The sequence below is a fragment of the Kogia breviceps genome, chromosome 1 (genome assembly GCF_026419965.1).
Source record: "Kogia breviceps isolate mKogBre1 chromosome 1, mKogBre1 haplotype 1, whole genome shotgun sequence".
Lineage (NCBI taxonomy): Eukaryota > Metazoa > Chordata > Mammalia > Artiodactyla > Physeteridae > Kogia > Kogia breviceps.
The window spans coordinates 87,609,417-87,628,943 of record NC_081310.1 but is presented as its reverse complement, the minus strand read 5'-3'; positions in this window follow the sequence as shown (position 1 = coordinate 87,628,943).

Here is a 19,527-nt window from a genome sequence, read left to right as displayed (position 1 = left end):
ACATGACTCCCTAGGAGGAGGTACTACCCTCCCAAAGAAGAAGGAAGTAGGACCGAAGCTTCTTCTGCTTTTGCATTCCTGCTCATCTTATCTGGAATTCCTATCACCTGGCTGGCTCCTCACCCCTGCCACATAGCCTTCTTCTGCTGAGCCCCTAGGGAATGGCATGTCACATTCTGTTTAAGTTTTAATTACAGTCTCATCCTTTATGCATTTTGTTTTAAATAAATTTATTTATTTTATTTTTGGCTGCATTGGGTCTTTGCTGCCCCGCGTGGGCTTTTTTCCCTAGTTGCAGCGAATGGAGGCTACTCTTCGTTGTGGTGCATGGGCTTCTCATCGTGGTGGCTTCTCTTGTTGTGGAGCATGGTCTCTAGGCACACGGGCTTCAGCAGTTGTGGCTCGTGGGCTCTAGAGCACAGGCTCAGGAGTTGTGGCACACAGGCTTAGTTGCTCCGCAGCATGTGGGATCTTCCCGGGCCAGGGCTCGAACCCGTGTCCCCTGCATTGGCAGGTGGATTCTTAACCACTGTGCCACCAGGGAAGCCCCCTTTATGCATTTTTAATGATTACTTAATTTCAGAAAGATATATAAAACCGCTCTCGTGTCATACTGGGCGTCTTTTTAGTTTGTGACTTGCCAAATGAAGTCTCTTCTCTTAGTCTATAATCTTGGTTTGGGAGCACACAAATCTCTTTGGTTCTGTCAATAAAATATGGCTCTTGCCTATTTTGGAAGTCAAAAGATGAACACGTATTTGCACATTTTCAGCGGGGTTCTGGCCTCTGCCTTGAGCATGGCTGTCTCAGCCCCAAGTGTTGGAGGGTGTGGAAGCAATGATTACAGGAGTGGAAAAATACTTTGGAACCCTCCAGAGGAGAAGACACATGAACTGACTCAGGAGTTCCTACTTACAGTCTAACCACACAACAAAACTTGATTAAATGTTCAGAAACAAGAGGGAACTCAGTGTTGAAGAGCTGAGTGGAATTTGAAGTTCCGGTGTCCCAGTGGGTTATCAGAACCAGAAATATACCTTAGAGGCCAATGTTAACACGTCTGTAAGTGGGGAGGAAGTGTAAGCGTGGCCTTGAGCTTGTAGAGATGCTGCAAAAAGATAAGAGGCTGGGTGAATTAGGGTAAGAAAGTGTCTGTCTTCTGTCATGGGAAATAAGCATGGGGGCTGCAACCTGCCCTGTTCCATGAGAGGAATGTGAGAAATTGGAATCCAAGCCTTCATTGTGTGTGGGTGTGGATGTGAATTCTAACTACATGCTAGAAATCAGAGCCCAGAAACTATCTTAAAAATAGGTGGCGCTGGGCTTCCCTGGTGGCGCAGTGGTTGAGAGTCCGCCTGCCGATGCAGGGGACGTGGGTTCGTGCCCCGATCCGGGAAGATCCCACATGCCGCGGAGCGGCTGGGCCCGTGAGCCATGGCCGCTGAGCCTGCGCTCCGCAACAGGAGAGGCCATGACAGTGAGAGGCCCGCGAACCGCAAAAAAAAAAAAAAAAAAAAAATAGGTGGCGCTTATAAAGACCCAAGCTGGGGCAAATACTAAACTGATTCATGGGGAGACTTCCACATCAGGGTACATGTGTGGACTAACTGCTTAAAAGGCTTAAGGAAGGAATCAAGCCTATAATGCAAAAATAAACACTTTGAAGAAATAACAGACATAAAGGAGTGGGAAGAAGAAGAAATCTTGAGCAAATAAATAGGTAAAAGACATTAGTAAATCTAATGTAGTTAAGAGGTATTTTAAAAATAAAATTGACAAGACTCACTGATGGGTTGGCTATGGACTTGAGGAAGAAAAAGATGTCAAGGATGATAGTATGGATGCATCATTGACTAGGGTGAGAGACACTCAAGGAAGACCAGGCTTAGGTGCTCAATTTTGAACCTACTGAGTGTGAGATAACTTGAGATACACAAAGGGAACTGTCAGTACAGTTGGGTTTAAAAATTTAGAGCTGAAAGGTCTCTAGACCTAAAGTTCAAAAGATTCTAGGGGACCATGTCCTAGGGAATCACATTCACATTGATGGGTAGACACCCAATATGGAGCTATGTCATCACACGGCTAAAATGCCCGAAAGCTTTACGTAGAAAAAAAGATAAGATGAAGTTCAGAGGAGGGAGAGGTCACTTCTGGCTGGTGCAATCAGGAAAGACTTCATGGGGGAGGTGTCTTGTGGACTGCTTCCTCAGGCTGAAGCATCCCAGTCCCTTCAGCTCCCCTCGATATGATCTGAAGGGGTCACCTTCAGGACCTACATCAGTAGGGTCAGCATTGTGCCCATTTGTACCTGGGCTATCCAGGTCAGCCTCCTTCCACATTCAAGGCTCTTCCTTATGTCTGTTCTTGTCCACATCCCACAATTTCCTGCTGCTTGTCCAGTCCAGGAGACAGTTTTATCAGTGCTTTCATCATGCTGCCAGGCAGAGCATGCTCTCAATAAAAGCTGTGCACCCTGACATGGGTCCATGGAGATAGACTGAGAAGAGATGGATGAGATTAGCTGAATGGGAATGGTCCCTCCAAACTAGTCATGACACAAATGGCCCAGCTAGTCCAAGGCCCCAGCGCTCACATATCAGTAACAGGAGGGGACAGAAGTCCACACTTACCCTCTCTGGGCTCCAGCTCCCTCCATCATGTATCCACGGGACCCTCAGTATATTAAGGTCACTACTGTCTTGAGGAAGAGGAATTCAAGCTAGCCTGTCCCAGTTTTATGTGTTGACTGAGGTGGGATGTTCTGTCTGCTAAGGGAATCTTTCTGGTGTGCAGAAGTCAGATTAGGTTGCAAGTTCTGTTGCAGCCATGAGTGACTTTTGAGTCATGAGTAGCAGTTGCCCTTTCCAACAGTCACGCCCAGGAAGTGCCCTCCCTCCCACATAAGTCCGGCCAGGGCCCCCCAAGTGAGAGCTTTTTCTGCCCTCACTTCTCCCCAGCCCTTGGCCCATGGCAGACGTGGGAGACCAGTAGGCCTGAGGCAGAGGGGGTTCTGGCTGTGGTGGGCAGTGTTACAGCAACCCCACGGAGTCACATAGGTTAGGAATCTGGGTCTCTCTTCTAAGGACAGAGTAGGGAGGTGAAGCAGCAAGGGTGGTCTGAAGGTGCTCATGAATTTCTTGCAGTCTGTGGTGGAGGGTAAGGATGACAAGGCTGTCCCTGAAGGCCAAGGCCTGGGCACGGCAGTGAAAGCTGAGGTCCCCGTGCAGCTGCTCCAGAGCCCTTCCCTACAGCGGGAAAAAGCCAACTCCTTGGACACACTCACTGGCAACTCCCTAAGAAGTCATTACCACAGCTATTACCAGAGCTCTGACAAATCACCTTCTGGTCTACACAGGGCTACTTTCCCAGGCGTGGCACAACCGTGGAGGTTGGGCAGGGCCCACTCCTGTGCCCACCACCATAGACCAAAACTTTGTCCAACCTCTCGGCAACTAGCTTTTGCCTTTTCTCAAGCAGGAGTAAAGTACGTTTCTGATTAGTGTTTTTTTTTTTAATTGTTAAGTATTTTAATATATTAACAAAAGAACAGACTCTTGTGTATAAAAAACATCACAATGTTGAAAAGGAGCTATCCAACTGGGAAAATATTTTTAACATAAATGATAGAAAAAATAGCTGAAATTCTTAATATATAAAGGGCTTTTATTTTATTTTTTTAACATCTTTATTGGAGTATAATTGCTTTACAATGGTGTGTTAGTTTCTGCTGTATAATAAAGTGTATCAGCTATACATATACATATATCCCCATATCCCCTCCCTCTTGCGTCTCCCTCCCACCCTCCCTCTCTCACCCCTCTAGGTGGCCACAGAGCATTCAGCTGATCTCCCTGTGCTATGCAGCTGCTTCCCACTAGCTATCTATTCCACGTTTGGTAGTGTATATACGTCTGTCTAATCAGAGTGGCATGGTCATATATACACTGATTAGTCTTTCAAAGCCGTGAAGGGCCCTGTTGACACTGCATTGAGCTGCATTTACGTGACTCAGGAAGGCTACATACATGACTTTTAGCTGAAGATTTTCTGTCAGAGCTCATACCAAGGAGCAGCCAGAGCCTTCTTTGGGCTAAGAAAGGGCAGGGGGTTTTAACCTTCCCTGTAATAAAGAGTCTGACTCCATTTTTGATGTTTGACTCCCCCCCTGCCAGCTTTATGGAGGTATAATTGATATTAAAAACTGTACATAATTAATAAATACAAATAGGTGAGTTTGAACATATGTATACACTTGTGTTACCTTCACCACAATCTAGGTAATGTTTATTACCAAACATCACCTCTAAAAGTTTTCTTGTGCCCTTTTAGTGTGTGTGTGTGTATGTGTGTGTGTGTGTGTGTGTGTGTGTGTGTGTGTGTGTGTGTGTATGCATGGTAAGATGAGATCTACCCTCTTAACAAATTTTCAATACACAATACCTTCTTGTTATCTGTAGGCACTGTGTTTTACAGCAGGTCTCAGGAACATACTCATCTTGTATAACTCTAACTTTACACCCACTGAATAACAACTCCTCATATTCTCCTACCCCAACCCCTGATAACCAACATTCTATTGTCTCCTTCTATACTTTTTGACTGTTTTAGGTGCCTTATAAGTGAAATCATGCAGTATTTGTCATTCTGTGACTGGCTTCTTTCACTAAGTATAATGTCTTACAGGTGCATCCATGTTATCACAAATAGTAGGATTTCATCCTTTTTAAGGCTGAATAATATTCCAGTGTATGCATATACCACATTTCCTTTATCTGTTTACCTGTTGATGGACACTTGGTTGTCTCCATATTTTGGTTACTGTGGAAAATGCTGCAACGAACACGGGCGTGCAGATATCTATTCAAGGTCCTGATACCAATGCTTTTGGATATATACCCAGAAGAGAGATTGCTAAATCTTTTGACACACTCATTCAGGACCTACAGATCCTCACAAAGGAGCTCACAAAGAGGTGGGCCATTGCCCTGCAAACATTACAAGACCATTCCAATTTGGTTACGTTTCTAAAAATTATTTGGGAAGTCAAGGGTTGCTCCATCCTTGACACTGTCAAGAAACAACTATTTACCCTTTCAGTACTCGTGACATTAAAACAAGCCCAGAATCTTTTATGTCTTTTTGGGTTCTGGAAGCGATGTATAATGTCTTTACAAATTTTACTTAAGCCCATTTCCGCTGTTACTGCAAATCAGCCCACTTTGAATGTGGCCCCTTACAAGAAACTGCTCTAGAGTCTGTCCAAATTGCAATACAACAGGCACTCCTATTAGTGCCCCCAGACTCTCCTTCACTGTAGAGACTTTAGCAAACTTCCCTAAGGCGTCTAAAAGTCTCCGGACCTTCCATGTAGCCAAAAGTTGCCCATGAATTTCTGATGCAAATTATCCTCCACTGGCCCCATTCTATACGGCCATTAGAGCAACACAGAGCAATTGCTGGCTGCATTCCAGGCTCTCCTGGAAATAGAGACTCTCACAGGCCCCAGGCCCATAACTCTTCACACCTAGCTATTCATCAGTTCTTATGTCATGTAAACAGCACCTGCATGTTTGGCATGGCTGCCAAAGCCTCTTTTCTAAAATAAAAATCTTTATAAATCTTTGAGCACAGAGTCTGGTCCAAACAATACTCAATAAAGTTATTATTATTACTTGACAAAGACCATAGACATAACCGGTGTTCCCAGTTCCCCAGCCAGTGCCCTTTCTTCTCCACCAAGCACCGCTCTCAGGGGCTCCTCCCCAGAGACAAGGGGACAGCATCAGATGGAGGGTTCAAATCCAGGGAGCCGTGCATCTGTATATTCAGTTGCACAGGAAGGAGTTGTGGTGCCGTCAGAACCTTTATGTTCAACAAGTTACTGACTTTAAGAAGACATTTGTTGTATTGTGTTGAGAGCAGCTGATTTTCCCAGCCACTGTCAGGTACCAGCTACCTGAGCATATGGGTGCAGCTGTGGGGAGAGTGGCAGAGGGAAGACGGGAGGGATATTCTGCATGTTTTTGTAGTTCTTGTGTAGAAAAAAATTAAATATTTAATGTAACATAAATACAAATATAAATCATATATATATTTCTAAATTGGCTCTCAAGACTTCTCACTCTAATCCCCACAACTGTGAACATAATCGATTTTACTTCTTTTTTTTTTTTTTTTTTTGCGGTACGCGGGCCTCTCACTGTTGTGGCCTCTCCCGTTGCGGAGCACAGGCTCCGGACGCGCAGGCTCAGCGGCCATGGCTCACGGGCCCAGCCGCTCCGCGGCATGTGGGATCTTCCCGGACCGGGGCACGAACCCGTGTCCCCTGCATCGACAGGGGGACTCTCAACCACTGCGCCACCAGGGAAGCCCTGATTTCACTTCTTGATTAGATTATGTAGCTTTAAGGAAGGGAGATGATTGGGAGGGCCTAACCTTATCACATGAACCCTTCAAAAACAAGAGTTTTCTCCAGATGGTGGAAAAAGAGGAACACAGAGATCAAAAGCTGGAGAGGTTTTTCATTGCTCCAATGGAGGGGTCCCTGGGGAAGGACTTGAGCATGACATCTAGGAGTTGAATGTCATCTCTGGCTAACACGTAGCAAGACCTATAACCAGAAGGAACTGAATTCTTCCAACAGTAAGAATGAGCTTAGAGAAGGACCCAAAGCTCCAGATGAGAATGTTGTCTGCTGAAACTTTGATTTCAGCTTTGGGAGAACTTGCCAAGATGTGTCCAACTTCTCACCTACAGAACTGAGAGATAACAAATGGGGGGCTATTTTAAGTCAAATAGTTTGTGGTAATTTGTTAGGAAACCACTACATGTTTAATAACACTTTTTCATGAAAAAATAACTATTTTCCAAAACAAAAAAATGTGGTGCAGTAAACATGCTTTATGAGATATATGATTTATAAGTATTTCTCTAATTTTGTGGCAGCCTGATTGCAGATTTCCGTTCTAAGGCAGAAGCTCATTTCTCCCTTAAATCCTAGATCTGAAGAGGGTCCAGAACCCCACTATAGCTATTTGGGCAGTTTTTTCAGAAAGGCTGAATAACAGAGTGGATTCAGAATTCTGTGTACAGAGCAACTGTTATTCCCCAAAGGCAGGAAAGAAAGGGAGGCACCCTTCCATTTGCCAGCTTCCTGAGGAGATTGCTGCTGGGAAGAGAGGCTTTTGGAAGATGGGGTGGGAATCAGTGACTGAGATGAAACATGGTGAGTGCAATAGTGAGGGACTGTCAGCGTGGATCATATTGTCTCAGCTGTCCTCTGTGGCTCAGCTGCCTAGGCCCTGGCAGCTTTAACAGCCCTCTGGATGGTCAGGACCCTGTATCCTGGCTCCACTCAGTCGCCATGCATTCCCAGGGATCCTGAACCACTTACCCTGCATGGGGCAAATGCAGCCCAGAAGCTGGGAGGCCCAGCAGAGGCCTAAGCCCCTGAGCAGGGGCCTCATGTCAGGCTATCTGCTCAGCTGCAGATGACACAGAGAAGAAAAATGCTATCCAGACAGGCCTGGAAATAAGGAAACTGTGACCACATTTGCTGATCATTGGCTAAGAAGTTAGTTCTGGAGAAATGACCCCGGCAGAGAGTCAGGCTGACAGGCTAAAATGAAACCAAAACTCTTTCCAAAGCATGTCAAGGCTCTTTGTCACTTCTGGTAACAGAGACTTCCTCTGCCTTCTTGAACATTCTGAGCTGTTTGCCCTTCTGTGTCTCTGTGTGCTATTTTCCTGCCAAGGGCTCATTCTTCAAACTGGTTCTTACTAGCAAACTTGTGGTGACCTATCAACTGCCTTCACATTCTTTACTTCTGAAAACTTCTCTGAGTGTTCAGGCCAATGGAGGTTGCTTCTACGCTCACAACTGCATTTTGTGTATAACGTCAGTATAGCAATTTTCTTTTTCTAATAGGGTCGTTTGAGTTTCTCCCTGATGACTGTCAGGCCCTTGAGGGTTGGAATTGAACTTCATAATAAGCACTGAGCTCCCAGCACCACAGTAGGCACTCAATAATAATTATAGACTAAATGAACCAACAGCATCACTCTAGGACCTGCCTGGCATCATGTTGGGAAGTTCCCACTCTGTGTTTTCACACACATCATCCACCCACACTTTGCCGCTTTCCTGGATCAACAGCTCTGCCCCAAGTAGCCTTGCTCATGGATGCCAGCCTATGGTCAGGCACAGAAGTCATGCTCTTATAGCAAGGCTGGGCTAGGCCCTCCTGGATATAGTGGTTGTCTCCTCTTCAGTGAGTCAAATTTCCTTTCTCATTTTCAATAAATGTCAACTGTCAGTTGCCTAGCTAAGAAGCTGCGGGCAAAGAACAAAGCTCTGAGTGAAAAGTGTCAACTCCCCACATCCCCAATGCAAATATTGGTATTTACCTTGTCCTGGGAACCAGTATTCAAGGCCTTGTAGCATGCAGGTTTGACTTCACTCCCACACACTCAAGAAAGTCAGGTCACTGCATACAAAACCATATTACGGATGTGAAACATGAGTCCTAGAGGGATTATGTGACCTAAAGAAGGTCACGCAGCTAATCAAGGGACAGAGTCTTGACTCATGAAACAAACTCAGGAATTATCCCCCAACATCACAGCCCCTCTCCCAACCCACTGTGTGGCCTCAAGCAAGTCACCTGCAGTCCAGTCTCTTCTCTCCCCAGAACTGCTCTGAAGCATCCCAGACAAGAGAATATTCAGCATTGGCTTTATTTCCCCTCTGCTCCACATAGTAATGGGGAAATATCTTGCAAAGGCAATCTGTGCAGCCTGTGGTCAGACACTTCTTCTTACGTGGCGTCAAAACCTAAGCAGTTCATTCCCTGGTCTCCTGCATGGTAATGGAGAGCAAGTCGCAGCTGCCACCCCTCCCTCTCATGTCCCTATACCTCTCCTGAAAGGACTCCTTCTTTGGGAATTATTTGATTATGAAAAGGATTTCCATGTGGGAGGGTGAGGAAGAGGGGCCTGGAGAGGGGAACCAGTAATGCAGCTGGAGGCCAGGGACAGTGGGAAGGAGTCAGCCAATACACATTCAAGGCTGACTTTTTATATGCCAAGGACTTTTTAAAGAAGTCTCATCTTAATGTCCCATCCATCCTGTGTGAAGGCATAACATATAAACAAGCACATGTGTACCAACCACAGAACCTTTGGTAAGAGTTTGCTATACACAATGGTTTTATGGCGATAATATTTGTGGAATTAAAGGAAAGCAGACTTTGATATGCAGCAGCAGATCATGCATGTGTGTAGGGAGTGGGGGGTGGCGGGGGCAGGTGCCATATAGGAGAGAAATATAGAGTTGAGTGAGATGGAGAGTTCAGGAAGAACAAGAGATCTGAGCTGTAAGCCCCTGGGAATTCACAGAAGTTGTAGGGGAGTATCCGGATCTCTATAGCACTTGGGATGCAATGATACCTATTTTATTTGACCCATTTCCCCTACCCCCCACCCCTATCTCTGGCCACCTCCAATCTTTTTCCTCTTTCTATGAGTTGGGTTTTTTTTTACATTCCACATATGAGTGAAATCCTACAATATTTGTATTTCTCTGTCTGACTTATTTCGCTTAGCATAAGCCCTCAAGTTTCATCCATATTGTTCCAAATGACAGGATTTCTTCCCTTTTTTATGGCTGCATATATTTCATTGTGATATAAATATATATCACATCTTTATCCATCTACCTGTCAATGGACATTTAGGTTATTTCCACATCTTGGCTATTGTAAGTAATGCTGCAGTAAACATGGGGGTGCAGATATCTCTTTGAAATGATTATTTCATTTCCTTAGGATATATACCCAAAAGTGGACTTGATGAATAATATGGTAGTTCTATTTTTAATTTTTGGAGAAATCTCAGTTCTGTTTTTCATAGTGGCTGCACCAATTTACATTCCCATCAACAGTGCACAAATGTTCTCTTTTCTCCACATCTACACCAGCACTTATCTCTTGTCTTTTGATAATAGCCATTCTAACAGGTGTGAAGTGATATCTCATTCTGGTTTTGATTTGAATTTCCCTGATGATTAGTGATTTGAGCAACTTTTCATGTACCTATTAGTCATTTGAATATCTTCTTTGGAAAAATGTCTATTCAGGTCCTTTGCATATTTTTAAATTGTATTATTTGTGTATTTTTGCTATTGAGTTGTATGGGTTCCTTGTATATATTTTGGATATTAACCCCTTATCTGATATATGATTTGCAAATATTCTCTCTCATTCCATAGGCTGCCTATTCATTTTATTGATCATTTCTTTTGCTGAGCAGAAGCTTTTTAGTTTAATGTCACAGTCAGTATGTCTTATGTTATATAATAAGGGGATACGAGATGGAAGAAAACAAAGATATTGTAGATATTATATATGTAATATAAATATATACACTATACACACACACACTACACACACATACACACAAACACACACAAATACACTCATAACAAAATGAGAAAAAAATACTCTTGACAATTAAAGTCCTTGCTTCTGGTTTCCTTAACTGGTATATGGTCATAGCTGGTATTTATAACTACTTTCTTCAATAACCCATTTTGTTTTTCCTTTGCTTTCAGCATGGTAGTTTGGTGGCCCATTGTTAAGTGTCAGTCTCTACTAAGGCCTAGTAGTAGGTCAAATGCTGTTTCTCAGAAGGAGAGTAATTATCCCCAATGACAGGGCTGTGCTCCAAAATCCTAAGGACCTTCACTGTGATTCACATATAGGGAGCTTCCAAATCTCCAATCAGCATCACTATTTGCCACTAACACTTCAGGCACCACTGGATCTGTTGGATCACATGACTCAAGCAGCAAAGAAGCTTGTGCAGCGGCCTGGACTTATTGCACAGCCTTCTCTTGTTCTGGGCCCTACTCAAAACTCATAGCTTTTTGGGTCATCTGGTAAATGGGCTGAAGTAACATACCCAAATCAGGAACATGCTATTTTGAAAATCCAAAGAGACCCCCCAGGCATTATGCCTAGGTTTTTTGTTTTTATGGTTTTGGTTGTAGGAGGGACCAGATGCAACAACATATCATCCACCTTAGAAGGGATATTTCACCATGCCCCACACCATCAAACCCCTAGAGATTTCACTGAGGTAGAAGGTCTCTGAATTTTTGTTGGATTTATTTCATACCCTCTAACATACATATGTCTTAACCAATAAGTCTAGAATAGTTGCAATTACTTGCTCAGTAGGTCCAATCAGCACAATGTCATCAATATAATGAACCAACATGATATCTTTAGAAAGGAAAAGTGACCAAAATCCCTGCAAATTAAGTTATGGCATACAGGTGAGAGTTGGTATACCCCCCAAATAGGACAATGAAAGTGTATTACTGGTCTTGCCAGCTGAAACAAAACTGCTTCCAGTGATCTTTCTTAAAAGGGATGAAGAAACAAGGATTTGCCAGATCACTAGCAGGGGATGAGTTAACCTGCTCAAGCAATGAAAGCACATCTGGTACACCAGCTGCAATTCGAGTCACCACCTGGCTAAGCTTACAGTCCACTGTAAGCAAGCCTAACTCTGAGAATCCACTGTCATTCTCCAAGACCCATCTGTCTTCTGCACAGGTCAAATAGGTGAGTTGATTGGGAATGGGAATCACCACCCCTACATCTTTCAGGTTCTTGGCACTAATCTATGTAGTTCCTCTGTGAAAGCAGAATTACTCATGGTTTACTATTTTTTTTAGGTATAAGTGGTTCTAGTGTCTTTCACTTTGCCTTTCCGATCAGAATAGCTCTCACTTCACAAGTCAGGAAACCAACGTGGGGATTCTGCCAGTTGCTGAGTATGTCTATTCCAATTATACATTCCTATTATAAATTTATATATTTATTTACTTACTTACTTAAAGCAAAGTAAATATATATATTTACTTTAAGGAATTGGCTCATGTGATTGTGGAAGATGGGTGCATCCAAAATCTCATGGGGTAGGCCAGAAGTCTGAAGACTCAGGGAAGACTTTCAGCTTGAGTCCAAAAGCAGTCTGTTGGAAGAATTTCTTCTTGCTGAGAGGAGGTCAGTCCTTGTTCTAGTAAGACTTTCAACTGATTAGAAGAGGCCCACCCACATTATAAAGGGTAATAAGCTTTACTCAAACCCCACAGATTTAAATGTTAATCTCATCCAAAAAATACCTTCACAGGGGCTTCCCTGGTGGCACAGTGGTTGAGAGTCCGCCTGCCGATGCAGGAGACACGGGTTCGTGCCCCGGTCTGGGAGGATCCCACATGCCATGGAGCGGCTGGGCCCGTGAGCCATGGCTGCTGAGCCTGCGTGTATGGAGTCTGTGCTCCACAAAGGGAGAGGCCACAGCAGTGAGAGGCCCGCGTACCAAAAAAAAAAAAAAAAACCTTCACAGAGACATCAAGAATAATGTTTGACCAAATAGTTGGGTTCCATGGCCCAGCCAATTTGACATATAAAATTAACCATCACCATCAGTATGGAAATAGAAGATGTGAGCAATACTCTTAAACCAACTTATCTTAACAGAAACACATAGACTACTTCACCCAACAACAACAGAATATGCTTATTCTCAAGTGTGCATGGACCATTCTCCAGGACCTTGTATTAGGCCACAAAATAAGACTCAATAAATTTAAGTAGAATAAAATCATATGAAGCATCTTCTCTGACCACCATTGGATGAAGCTAGAAATCAATAACAGAAGGAAGACTAGAAACTTCACCAATATGTGGAATTTAAATAACACACAATAAAACAACCTGTGGGTCAGAGGTGAACTCACAGGGAAATCAGAAAAGAATATGAGAGGCTTTCAGCCTAAGATGGCAGTGTAGGAAGACTCTGAACTCACCTCCTCTCATGGACACATAAGATCTACACATACATATAGAACATCTTCTTCTCCTAAAGAAGAACTAAGGGCTGATTGAACAGCTTCTGTACAGCAAATGATAGAGGGACCACCTAACAGTGGGTAGGAAAGATGAAGACATGTTGTAGACAGGAACCCCACCCCTGATGTGGCAAACTGCAGTAGGGAGAGATATCACTGAGGAGTCCATGCACAGACTAGCCCACCCTGGGGGGCACAAAGATAAAACAGTGGTTTAAAGGTCACCTAGACTATACATTAAGGAAATCCATTTACTAACTGTAGAGAATCTGCCAAATGAGTGGGACACTGATGTAATTTTCTCCAGAGTTGGAGGCATGAGAGAGTGCCATTTTTGCATTTCCCTTCCCCTTCATAGCACAGGTGGGAACATGGTCTAGGCACTTTAGCTGGCCTGCCAAGGCCACCCCAGCACACCCCAGACACTTGGCCCCCACCATCTACAACTTCCCCCAAAGTTGGCCTGGCACCATGTACTTTGGGTTCCCCCATCTGTGTCTGCCCCAACATCAGCCATCCTTCCAAGGTGGACCCAGTGTAGTGTGCCCCAGGACCATCCCCTCCCCTCAGGCCTGCACCTGTTCCAGCTCTAACGGTTCCACTGGGATGGCCCCAGCTCCGTGCACCCTGGGATCCCTGGCCTGTGCTTATTCCTGTTACAGCCATCCTGGTGTGGCACACTCTGGGACCCCAACCCTCTGATCCATGCCTGCTCCAATTCCAGCCATCCTGCAAGGACAGTACTGGCATGGCACACCTCAGGAACCACCCAGCCTGTGCCCCCTCCAGCCCCCGTCATCCTGCCAGGACAACCCCAATGTGGTGCAGCCCAGGATATTCCTGCTGGCACCCACTCTGCTCCAGGCAGCCTGCCAAAGCCTCCAAGCACACACAGTCTACACATGGGACATGCCTTCAAGACCAGGATAGGTAGCTGCTTGGCCTAATTTATAGACACAAACACAGAAGTCATACTAAATGAAGAGAAAGAAAAATATGTTTTAAATGAAAAAGCAAGATAAAACCCCAGGGAAAAACCCTAATACAATAGAGATGAGTAATTTACCTGATGAAGAGTTTCAAAATAATGGTCGTAAAGAGGCTAACTGAACTTGGTAGAAGAATGTAGGAACACAGTGAGAACTTCACAGAGATTTAGAAAACATAACAAAAAAACAATCTGAGCTGAAGAATGCAATAACTGAAATGAAAAATACACTAGAGGGGATCAACAACAGATTATATGATACAGAAGAATGGATGAGTGTTCTGGAAGACAGAATAGTAGAAATGGCCTAATCAAACAACAAGAAAAAATAATAATTTTTAAAAATGAAGATAGTTTAAGGGACTTCTGGGATAATATCAAGTATACTAACATTTGTATTACAGGGATTCCAGAAGGAGAAGAGAGAGAGAAAGGGACAGAAAAATTATTTGAAGAAATAATGACTAAAATCTTCCCTAACCTGGGGAAGGAAACACATATCCAGGTCTAGGAATCACAGTGAATTTCAAACAAGATGAACTCAAAGAGGTCCACAGCAAGACATATCATAATTAAAATGAAAAATGTGAAAGATAAAGAAAGAATTTTAAAAGCTGCAAGAGAAAAACAACTAGTCGCATACAAGGGGACACCCCGCCATAAGACAATCAGATGATTTTCAGTAGAAACTTTGTAGGCCAGAAGGGAGTGGAATGATATATTTAAAGTGCTAAAAGGAAAAATAAAATAAAACAACAACAACTTGCAACCAAGAATACTTTGCTTGGCAAGGATATCAATCAGAATTGAAGGAGAGATAAACAATTTCTCAGACAAGCAAAAACTAAAGTGGCCTTAAAGAAATGTTAAAGGGTCTTCTTTATACAGAAAAGAAAAGGCCATAACTAGAAATAAGAAAATATATGAAAGAAGAAAATCTCACTGGTAAAGGCAAATAGGTAGTAAAGACAGTGGATCAGCCACTTAAAAACTCATATGAAAGTTAAAAGACAAAAGTACTAAAATCAACTGTAACTTCAAGAAGTATTTAATATGTTTACACAAAATTAAAACGTAAAATATGCCATCAAAGACATAAAATGTGGAGGAAGAGGAGGAAAAATGTAGTGCTTTTAGAATACATCTGAACTTAAGTGACTATCAGCTTAAACTAAACTGCTATATATATATATGTATGAACCTTATTGTAACCACAAACCAAAACCTACAAAAGATACAAAAAAATAAAGAGAAAGAAACCCAAACATAACACTAAAAAAATCATCAAACCAGAAGGGAAGAACCAAGAGAAGAAAGGAACAGAGAAGACCAGCTAAACAACCAGAAAACAAGTAACAAAATGTCAATAATTACATACTTATCAATAATCATTTTTAATGTAAATGACTAAGTGTACCCATCAAAAGACTTAGGGTGGCTGAATGGATTAAAGAAAAAACAGCAACAGTAGAAAAACAAGACCCATCTATATGCTGCCTACAAGAGACAAATGAAAATGAAAAGAAAGCTGGGTTAGCAATACTTGTATCAGACAAAATAGACGTTTTAAAAAAGACTGTAACAGGGCTTCCCTGGTGGCACAGTGGTTGAGAGTCTGCCTGCCGATTCAGGGGACACGGGTTCGTGCCCCGGTCCAGGAGGATCCCACATGCCACGGAGCAGCTGGGCCCGTGAGCCATGGCCGCTGAGCCTGCGCATCTGTGGCCTGTGCTCCGCAACGGGAGAGGCCACAGCAGTGAGAGGTCCATGTACCGCAAAAAAAAAAAAAAAAAAAAAAAAAAAGAGACTGTAACAAAAGACAAAGGAAGACATTCCTCTAAGATCAGAAACAAGACAAGGATACTCAATCTAGCCACTTTTATTCAACATAGGATTTGAAGTCCCAGCCACAACAATCATAAAAGGAAATTAAAAATCCAATTTGGAAGGAAATAAATAAAATGTCATTATTTGTAGATGACATGATACTATATATAAGAAACCCTAAAGACTCCACCAAAAAATCTTAGAACTAATAAATGAATTCAGTAAAGCTGCAGTATACAAAGTTCATATACAGACATCTATTATATTTCTATACACTAATAACAAACTATCAGAAAGAGAAATTAGAAAGCAATCCCATTTAAAATTACATCAGAAAGAATAAAATACCTAAGAATAAATTTAACCAAAGAAGAAAAAGACCTATACACTGAAAACTATAGGACACTTATGAAATAAATTGACAATGAACAAATAAATGGAAAGAGAATTCTGTTCTCATGAATTGCAAGAATCAATATTCTTAAAATGTCCATACTACCCAAAACAATATACAGATTCATTGCAATCTCAACTGAAATTCCAATGGTAATTTTCAAAGAAATAGAACAAATAATCCTAAAATTTGTATGGAATCACACACACACACACAAAACAAATATCTAAAGCAATTTTGAGAAAGAAGAACAAAGCTGGAGACATCACACTCTGATTTCAAACAATACTACCATGCTATAGCAATCAAAGCAATATGGTACTGGCATAAAAACAGACACATAGATCAATGGAACAGAATAGAGCCCAGAAATAAACTCCCATTCATAAAGTCAATTAATCTACAACATAAGAGGCAAGAATAAACAATGCGGAAAGAGAACCTCTTCAATAAATGATTCTGAAAAAACTGGACAGCTGCATGCAAAAGAATGAAACTAGACCACTTCCTTATACCATATACAAAAATAAACTCGAAATGGGTAAAACAGTTAAACATAAGACCTGAAACCATGAAATTCCTAGAAGAAAACATAGGCAGTATGCTATTTAACATTATTCTTAGCAATAATTTTTTGTATCTATCTCCTCAGGCAATAGCAATAAAATAAAAAATAAACAAATAGTACTACATTAAACGAAACAGCTTCTGCACAGTGAAGAAAACAGTCAACAAAATGAAAAGGCAACCTCCTGAATGAGAAAAGATATTTGTAAAGGATGTATTTGAGGGCTTCCCTGGTGGCGCAGTGGTTGAGAGTCCACCTGCCGATGCAGGGGATACGGGTTCGTGCCCCGATCCGGGAAGATCCCACATGCCGCGGAGCAGCTGGGCCCGTGAGCCATGGCTGCTGAGCCTGCGCATCCGGAGCCTGTGCTCCTCAACGGGAGAGGCCACAGCAGTGAGAGGCCCGCGTACCACAAAAAAAAAAAAAAAAAAAAAAAAAAAAAAGGATGTATTTGATAAGGGACTAATATCCAGAATTTGTAAAGAACTCATACATGTCAATATCGAATGAAAAACGCAAACAATGCAATTAAAAGATGTGAAGGACCCGAATAGAAATTTTTCTGAAGAAGACATATAGAAGGCCAACAAACACATGAGAAGATTTTCAAGTCACTAATCATTAGGGAAATCCAAATCAAAACCCAGATGAAATATTGCCTTATTCTTGCCAGAATGACTATTATCAGAAGACAAATAACAAGTGTCGGCAAGTATGTGGGAAAAGGGAACACTTCTGCGCTGTTGGTGAGAATGTAAATTGATGCAGTCACTATGGAGAACAGTATAGAACTTCCTCAAAAGCATAAAAATAGAACTACCATATGATCCAACAATTCCACTTCTCCATATTTAGCCGAAGAATATGAAAATAATAATTTGAAAAGATATGAGCAGTATTGTTGCAGCATTATTTACAATAGCCAAGATATGGAAGCACCTTAAATGTCCATCAATAGAGAAATGGATAATGGGAGATGTAGTGTATATATATAATGGAATATTACTCAGCATAAAAAATAAATAAAATCTTGTCATTTGCAACAACATGAATGGACCTAGAGGGTATTATGCTAAGTTAAATCAATCAAACAAAGATAGACAAATACTTTCTGATTTCACTTATATGTGGCATCTAAAAAACAAAAGAAATGAACAAACATAACAAAACAGAAACAGACTCATAGATACAGAGAACAAACTGGTGGTTGCCAGAGGCAGTGTTGGTGGGGTGATGGATGATATAGGTGAAGGGGATTAAAAGGTACATACTTCCAGTTATAAAATAATTAAATTACAGGTATGTAATATACACCAGAGGAAATACAGTGAATAATATTGTAATAACATTGTATGGTGACAGATGATAACTAGGGTTATTGTGGTGATCAGTTCATAATATATAAAATTACTATAATATAATGTACCAAATCACTATGTTATACACCTGCAACTAATATGATATTTTAAGTCAATTATACTTAAATTAAAAAGAGAAAAGAAAACACTTTGAGATGTAGGAAAATGGAAACAGAACTGCCAAAACATGGGATGCAGCAAAGATAGTACCCAGAGGGAAATTTATAGTAGTAAATACCTATATTTAAAAAGAAAAAAGATTTCCAGTTAATGACCTAACTTTACACCTTAAAGAACTAAAAAGAAGTGCAAACAAAACCCAAAATTAACAGATAGAAGGAAATAATACAGATTAGAGCTGAGATAAATGAAATAGATAATAGAAAAACAATGGGAAGAATCAACATAACCAAAATTGGTTTTTTGAAAAAAACTCGACGAAACTGACAAACCATTAGTGAGACTGAAAAAGGAAAATTAGATAGAAGACACAAATCATTAATCACAGAAATGAAATTGGGAACATTAATAACAACCTCACAGAAATAACAGGATTGTAAGAGAATATCATGAACAATTATACATCAACAAATTATGTAACATAGATGAAATGGACAAATTCCTAGAAATACAAATTAACAAAACTGACTCCAGAAGAAATAGAAAATCACAACAAACCTACAGCAAATAAAAAGATTGAGTTACTAACCAAAAAAAAAAAACATTCCAACAAAGAAAAGTCCAGGACCAGGTCGTTTCACTGATTAATTCTATCAAACATTTAAAGCATTAGTATCAATCTTTTTTAATTCTTCTAAAACTAGAATTAAAAGTAGGTAAGAGAACACTTCCTAACTCATTCTATGAGTATAATATTACACTGATACCAAAACCAGACAAGGAAACCACAAGAAGAGAAAATTATAGACCAATATATCACATGAATACAAACAAAAAATCATCAACAAAATACCAGCAAACTGAATCTAATAATGTATTAAAAAGATTATAAACAACCAAAGAGAATCTAATGTTAAAATTATTGATCTAATGTTTAAATAAAAAATTCTTAGTATAACAATAGACACTAGCCATAAGTGCTCCATTTAATCTGGGCTCAAGAAACAGCCCTTGTTCCAATAAGGCAAATGTGGCAGTTGGTCGTACTGAGGAACAGTATTTCAGTCTCCAACCTGGTACCTTCCTAAGAGATTTTCACAGGTAATTCTGGCCAAAACAATGTTTGTGTCACTTCCCTTAAGCATTGGTATGAGAGCTCACCACTTGGGATCAGCAAGGAGGAAGCTAAATTTTCTGCTAAACAAACAGAAACTGAAACACTTTGGCTGGAAGTATTAGTTAGCTGCTTCTAAATGGCACAGCTGTAACATGCTTTCCAGAGTGTGGTTTGCAGACCAAGTTTCCACACACTCTGGGGAAGGAGATGATGTCCTTCAAGCAGGTGGTCTG